The following is an 8,249-nucleotide window of genomic DNA, read 5'->3' as shown; positions in this document are numbered from 1 at the left end:
AAAGGCTCTTACTCGAAACGTCGACTTTCCTGCTCTTCAGATGCTGCCTGACCTGCTGTGCTTTTCTAGCACTATGCACTCGACTCACATATTTAAGTCAAAATGGCAGATTTTTGTCCCTAACAGACATGAATGAACTCAATGAGTTTTTATAAAAATGAATAATAGTCAATGGTCACTATCACTGAGACTGTTTACATATTTCCAATATATTAATTGAATTTAAAGTCCACCTGCTGTCATAGTTGAATTTTGAATCCGCATCCTCAGAACTGTAGCCTAAGCTTCTGGATTACCAATCCAGTGACAATATCATGCCATCATTATTGCCCCGACAACCATCTCCTCAATTTTGAAGAAGGTCTCAGTTCTGAGAAAGAGTTATATTCAACTCAAGCCATTAACTCATCTCTGATGCTGCTAGACATGCTGAGTATTTCGAGTGCTTTCTGTTTTTGATACCATATTAGGCAATTGAGCTTCCTGTCTGGTTTCTAATGCTCCCAGCTCTGTCAACTTCTTGGAATTGTGGTTCATGTCATAATCGGATATTGTTTGATGTGAGTAATTGGGCAGAGGATTCACACAGGTGCTGCACAATTCATATTAAAAATATTTATTGAACTTTAAATTTCAGAATGTGATTTTTCTTAATGAGGATTATTGTAGAAAGATAAACTGCAAATATATATTTGGTGACTGCTGGGCAAAGTCAACTGTGAAGCCCATGCATCTGGAACCTTTATGCAGGAGACACATATAAATAAGACATAATGGGGGGGCTGGTTATCACCCATCTCAGCAAATATCACCTCTTGCAGACATGTCTGTTATACCTCCGAAGTATAGAACAGAAATAAAATAGAATAAACATTTATTGTTAAGTTTACTTTTACATTTTATATATAACATATGAATAAATTTAAAAGTTAAAAACTGATTGGAACATAAGTCTAAGTGTATTCCTATCTGTCCAATTTAATAGAATCCGAAACTGGCTAGCTGAAGGAAGACAGAGGTTGGTGGTTGATGGGAAACATTCATCCTGGAGTTCAGTTACTAGTGCTGTACTGCAAAGATGTTTTGAGTCCACTGCTATTTGTCATTTTTATAAATGACCTGGATGAGGGTGTCGAAGGATGGGTTAGCAAATTTGCTGATGAAACGAAGGTCAGTGGAGATGAGAACAGTGCCAAAGGATGTTGCAGTTACAGAGGGACATAGATAAATTGCAGAGCTGGGCTGAGAGGTGGCAAATGGAGTTTAATATGGAAAAGTGTGAGGTGATTCACTTTGGAAGGAACAATAGGAATAAAGAGTATTGAGCTAATGGTAAGGTTCCTGGCAGTATAGATAAGCAGAGAGATCTTGGTGTCCATGTACGTAGATCCCTGAACATTGCCACCCAGCTTGATAGGGTTGTTAAGGAGGCATAGAGTGTGTTAGCTTTTATTGGTGGAGGGATTGAGTTTCAGAGCCATGAGGTCATGTTGCAGCTGTACAAAATTTTGGAGCAGCTGGACTTGCAGTATTGCATACAGTTCTGGTCACTGCATTATAAAAAAGATGTGGAAGGTTTGGAAAGGGTTAAAAAGAGAAGATTTACTAGGATGTTGCCTGGTACGGAAGGAAGATCTTATGAGGAAAGGCTGAGGGACTTGAGGCTGCTTTCATTAGAGAGAAGAAGCTTGAGAGGTGATTTAATTGAGACATATAAGATAATCAGAGGGTTAGATAGGGTGAACAGTAAGAGCCTTTTTCCTCGGATGGTGAAGGCTAGCATGAAGGGACATAGCTTTAAATTGAGGGGTGATCGATAGAGGACAGAAATCAGAGGTAGTTTCTAAAATCAGAGGGTAGTAAGGGGATGGAGCACCCTGCCTGCAACAATAGTGGACTTGTCCACTTTAAGGGCATTTAAATGTCATTGGACAAACATATGGATGAAAATGGAGCAGTGTAGGATAGATAGGCTTCAGATTGGTTCCACAATTCAGCGCAACATCGAGGGCTGAAGGGTCTGTACTGTGCTGTAATGTTCTATGTTCTATGTTTTATACTGGATAAGAGTTCTGTTACGGCTACAATTTTGAGAATGCCATGTTTAACACACCTGAAATGCAGGTAAAACAAAGTCAAAGTCTAACCTTAATTCTGAATGCTGATTTTGTGGGTAAATATTAGGGTCTAGGGAGATGCACTGGATTTCAGGTGAGACTGAAACTCCAAGGTTTCAAGACCCCTCCTTCCTAGTATATTCATGGCAGACATCCAAACCATTGAGGATAAAATGGATGAATTTGAAGCTAGTTTCACTTTCTAAAGAGAATTGAGAGACTGCTGTGTGCTATGTTTTACCGAGACAAGGCTCATTTCTGCTACACCCAATCGTCCCTTACAACAAGTTTTCAGTTCCCTGAATAGATGCCTCAGCATCCTCAGGCAAGGGAAGGACAGTGGGGTCTGCCTCCTAATCAACTCCTCCTGGTGCTCAGATGTGGCTACCCTGGTAAGTCACTGTTCCCATGACGTAGAATGTTTAGCAGTGAATGCCATCCATACTGCCTGCTGACTAAGTCCATCTCCTCTAGCTTGGCAGCAGTCTACGTTCCACCACATGAGGAAGTGAAGAGTGCACTTGATGAAGTATGCGACACTACAAACAGTCTTTAGACAGAATGCTTCAAGGCCTTGTTCATTGTAGCCATTGAATGCACCAGGCCAACCTCAAGAATGTGCTACCAAAATACCATCACAACATCTCCTATCCAGTCAGAGGTCTGAACATCCTTGACCATTGCTACACAATCATCAATGATGCCTACCACTCAATCCCCTATCCACACTTTGGAAAATCAATTCACAACGCTGTGTTTCACCATCCAGCTGACAAGCAAAAATTGAAGCATGAGTATCCAGCACAGAAATTAGTGCAGTGTTGATCTGAGGCAATGGAAGGACTTCTACAGGGCAACTTAGAGTTGGTGGACTGGTCCATGTTCAAGAACTCTATTGAGAAAAGTACAGAGTGGTAAACAGACCAGTCCCTCACATAAATCAGTCTCCCATCCATTGACATTATCTATACTTCGTGCTACATTGGGAAAGCAAACAATATAGTCAAAGACCCCTCTCATCCCAATTATTTTCCATTTCACCCTCTTCTTTGGGCAGATGATATAAAAGTTTGCATACACGTATGAACAGATTCAAGAGCTGCTGCTTCCCCACTTATTAGACTTTTGAATGGATCTTTTTAATGTTAACATTGATCTCTCTCTACACCTTCTCAGCAGCCATAACACTATATCCTGCATTCTGTTCTGTTACCATGATGTTCCTGTATAGTATGACATGTCTGTAAGATTCGTAAAACAAAACATTTCACTGTACCTTGGTATATGTGACAGTAATAAATCAAATCAAAATAAATAAATCTAATTATAAAGAAAATAATGAGAGCATTTAAAAATTATAGAAACAAGCAGAGTTTGCACAAAGAGAAATTTATGCTTGACAAATTTATTAGAATTCTTTGAAATAACAAGCAAGGTTGATAAAGGTACCAGCAGATGTAATATATTTGGATTTCCAGATGTGTTTAATAAGGTACAGCATATACAGTTACTTCATACAATAAACACTAGTGCTCAGTGTTTTATATTAGTGTGGATGACACAGCGAATCTGAAGAGGGATAAGTTAAGGAAAGTTGTAGGTAAAAACTTGTCAAATGGAATACAGTGTTGCAAAATGTGAAGTCATGCATGTCGTGGGAAAAACAAAAGAGTTAAATACTACTTAAATGAAGAAAGACTGCAGAAGGTCGCACACTTGTGATTCCTCGTGCATGAATCTCAGAAAGCTGGCACACAAGTTCAACAGGTAGTAGCAGACCTCACTATCTTCAAGACAATTGGAATGTTTGCCTTTACTTCAAAGGATGTTAAGCTAACTGGTCTAAAATTTTCTATATTTTTGTCTCCTTCACTTGAACAAAGGTATTATACAGGAAGTTGTCCAACCCCTCCACATTCTTACAGGATCTGAGAATTCTTGGTAGACTATAATTAGTTGCATTCATTACCTCTGCAGCTATGTCTTTTACTATCTTAAGATGGATACGATCTGTTCAACAGGAAGCTGGGTCTTAAGCCACATTATTCCCTCAACACATTTTCTGTGGTGTAAGTTATTGTGTTCATTTCCTCTCCCCTTTTTTGCCTCTTGACTATTCAGTATTTTTGGAGTGCTGTTAGTGTCTTCTACTATGAAAGATTGATGCAAAGTATTTATTCAGCTCCTCTGCCATTTCCTGGTTCCTCATTATCATTTTCCCAGCTTCATTCTCTTAAGAATTTCCACTTTGGCATCTCCCTCTGTATATTTAAAGAAGCTGTCCGTCTTGATATTACTCGCAAGATTACCTCAAAATTTATTATCTTGCTCTTTATTATTCCTTTTTCCATCATTTGTTGGTCTGTAAAACCTTCCCGATCGTCTGGCTTACAACTATTCTTTGTTAAAAATCACACAACACCAGATTATGCCACAACTATTCTTTGTGACATTGAAGGTTTTTCTTTCACAATTTGATATTACCCTTAACTTCTGTGATGATACTATGGCTTTTTAAGGTATATTTTGTGCTTTTTTTAATGAAGAAAGATTGAGACAGCGGTATCAAGTGGTCTGGTTAAAGTCAGTGAATAAACAACTTGTGACACATTGGGTTTTTTTTAGTTGGAACAATAGAAACAGCCGAAATGCGTTCTACAGAACCAGTATTTTTAGTTTTAGCTTCTCGCAGTTGTTAGGGTCTTTAATTGGATGTGGAAGCTCTTAATCCTCTCTCTGTTAAGCTAAAAGCTGGGGTCCTTTTCCTGCTGCAAGAACTGCATGTAAGACAATTTATTTTATTGGATTTGTCTTTGCCAAGGGTGTATTTATGGGATGTTATTACTTAGGAACAGTTAATTAGTAGTAGTTAATATATATATATAGTTAAGCATTTTGATAGAGTTACAATTAGCCAATTCTTTTATTTTTATTTGTTCTGTATTTTAACTGTAGTGTAAAAATAAACTGTGTTGAGTAGTTTCACCAAATGAATTGCATTTGGAACACAATGCCTTATGATTAACTTTTAAATAAGAAAAATGAATGGTCTAGACTATCTTTTTAATATATTTTGAGGGGATTTAGTCTGGTGCATAATGCTAACTATGGTTGGCTTATTGCCTTCCATGAATCCTTCTTTCTAACTGTGATATATTTTTGCTTTGAGCAATTACTGATTTTTATAAACATCTTTGCTGGTAAACTCCTTTCCCAGTCCACTCCAGCTAGCTCTGCCTTCATTACTTTGTAATTCCCATCATTAAGGTTTAGCACAGTTGTTTCTAATACATTTCTGCCTCTAAAATCGATTGTGAAACTTTGTCATTTTATGGTCACAGTTTTGTAGGCGATCTTAAACCTGTCTCATTACATATCGCCAAATCTAAAATAGTCTGATCCCTGTTTGGATCCACAACATCATTTTCCTTGGAAATTTGATACCATGAACTGTTCCTCGTGGCTACCTCTGCCAATCTGACTTTCCCAATCTCCATGAAGGTTAAAGCGCACATGATTAATGTACTGTGTTTTTCACGTCTTATTATCTCCTGGTTTATTCTGTGACTTACAGTGTAGCTGCTGTTAGGGGGGAGGGTTTGGGACAGGTGAAATGTAGTCTTACAAAGCAAAATGATATGGCAGTACTTCACGACAGCCATTTGGGTAATGATACCCAGGGTGGAGTGGAAAGGAACAGAGTGATTAAACACAGAAAAGAGCGGTAATAAAGGCCCCTGTTCAGCCTTCGTTATTTGGTTGAACAGTGTATTATTCCGAGAAGAATTCAAGTGATACCCTCCAACTGGAACAGTTCCTTTCTTCTTCAGTACTGGTGTTAGTCCTCCATTAAGTGAAATCCATACCACTCACACCAAACTTTAAGCCACACATTTAACTCCATGACTTTATTTTACCTACAGCAATTTGCTTGTGACTCAGGGAGAAACCCAGGGATTATTAGCTTGGACTGTCTGCTTTATACGTCATCTTATAACTGTTCACATACTTTTAGCAGAACTCCCTTTCAAATCTTATGAATGTGGTTGGTACCAACATGAACGACAATAACTGGATTCATCCACTCTCACGATAAGATTTTCTTTAGCCTCTCGAGAATGTCTTTAACACTGACACTGGACAGGCAACACAGCTCCAGATTTATACTCACAACTTGAGAGAACTGTGTATATTTAGGGAAGTGCAGTGGTTTGCACTGCTACCTCACAGCGTCAGGAACCCAAGTTTGATTCCAGTCTCGGGTGACTGTCTGTGTGGAGTTTGCACGTTCACCCTGTGTCTGCTGTTTCCTGTGGGTGCTTCAGTTTCCACTCACAGGCCAAAGATGTGCACGTTTGGTGGATTGGCCATGCTAAATTGCGTATAGTGTCTAGAGAACTGCAGGCTAGGTGGGTTAGCCATGAGGAATGTGGGATTACAGGGATAGGTTGGAAGGGGTGGGTGGGGGGAGGGGCTGTGTGGAATGGTTTGGGATGCACGTTGAAGGATTGATGTGAATTGAATGGACTGAATGGCCTGCTTCCACACTGTAGGGCATCGATAGTCCCTGAATTATATTGTTTTTTACCATGGCTACATTCCTATTATCTTCCTCAACTTGAATGGCCCCCTGTATAAAGCAGTCATGGTCAGTTCGCTCATCTCCCCTGCAGTGCAGAATCATATCTGCAATGTTTGTAGGAACCTCCTAAGTATTGGGTAATTGTAGTGGGCAAGGCTCTTTAACTGCAACCTGTGGATTTCCAAACCTGCCTCCCTGCAGTCACACCCTCCTGTCCCAGATCACAGACCAGATTTGAATTCCCTAGTCTGAGGGATGTGCCTGCCCTCTGGAGCAATGTATCCAAGTACCTTTTCCCTTCACTGGTGGGGTGCAATGTCTGTAGATTGAACTTCAGCTCCTTCACTCTGATCCAAAGTTCCTCGAGCTGCAAACCCTTAATATGGATGTGTTCACTCTGGTTCACCTTAGTGTCTAGTAGTTCCCACATGTTGCAGCAACAAAACATCAAGCATTCTGTTATCACTATTTTGTATAGATAAAACTTATAAATTAATTTCTCTAGATTCACTGCTCTTTATCTAAAAAATGACCAGTATCAATCTTATACTTGACCATCTATATTTTAAGAAAACAGCTTCTTTCTCTGCAATCATAACATACTATGGTTCATAACATCACTCCTCCAGTGGTCTCACTGCTCAATCCATACTTTTATCTTCTTCCTCTTAGATCTTATTCTGGAGAGTGTACTTCTTTAGGTAATCCTTAGTTAATGCAGCTCTGACCCCTCTGCACTGAATTCCAATTTTGAACCAAATTCCCACCCATACTCACTCAGCTTTTGGCTCCTTCAGTCACATTCAAATTGACCATGTGTCTTGCATCATTCCACCAATGCTCCTTTGCCTATGCTTTATTAGGGGCTACTGAGTGATTATTGTTTGAATACACACCACCATAGAGTATCTAAAGAAGAGGCACTATTTTCAGGTAACAAGAAGGTTTATGACATTGTAGCAAGAAGTACTAATATGTTTGGTCAGGCATTATAACTGGGACTTTTGGATACACCCATAGATACATCAACTCCATCCAAAAGAGTCAAACTCCCTTTCTCTACTCACAGACGGTGTGATGGTAGCGCCAACACAACATGAAAATTATCTCATACAACAGCCATGGGAGGTCATGTGATGGATCAAGTCTCTAGGAATAACCAACCAGAGTTGGTAACTCAAGTGCCTTTTACAGCTTCCTGTGCAGGAACTGATGTATCATTTGTTCGTCATGCTTAATTCTGAAGCAGGAGGACTGTGGTTTTACATTTGTTAAAACCATGCCAAGTTAACCATAAGAAAAGATACTGCTCAAATGTATGAGAGACTACATTGGTGTGACCTGGAGTACGAGATCAGTTTGGACGTGTACTGGTCATTTCCAAGAACTACTGTTTTTTCTTTCCACATTAACACTAGACAATTATGTATTGGCAAACTCACAGCTCACATTAGATCTGGTGTCCTCAAGACAGACCAAGGTATGAAGAAGGACAACAAGTAACATTGACATGTGTAATTTAGATGTGAAATAGCTGTGAGTTCCAATTA

Source organism: Hemiscyllium ocellatum, chromosome 30, assembly GCF_020745735.1.
Source record: "Hemiscyllium ocellatum isolate sHemOce1 chromosome 30, sHemOce1.pat.X.cur, whole genome shotgun sequence".
Taxonomy (NCBI): Eukaryota; Metazoa; Chordata; class Chondrichthyes; order Orectolobiformes; family Hemiscylliidae; genus Hemiscyllium; species Hemiscyllium ocellatum.
This window is presented reverse-complemented; position numbering follows the sequence as displayed.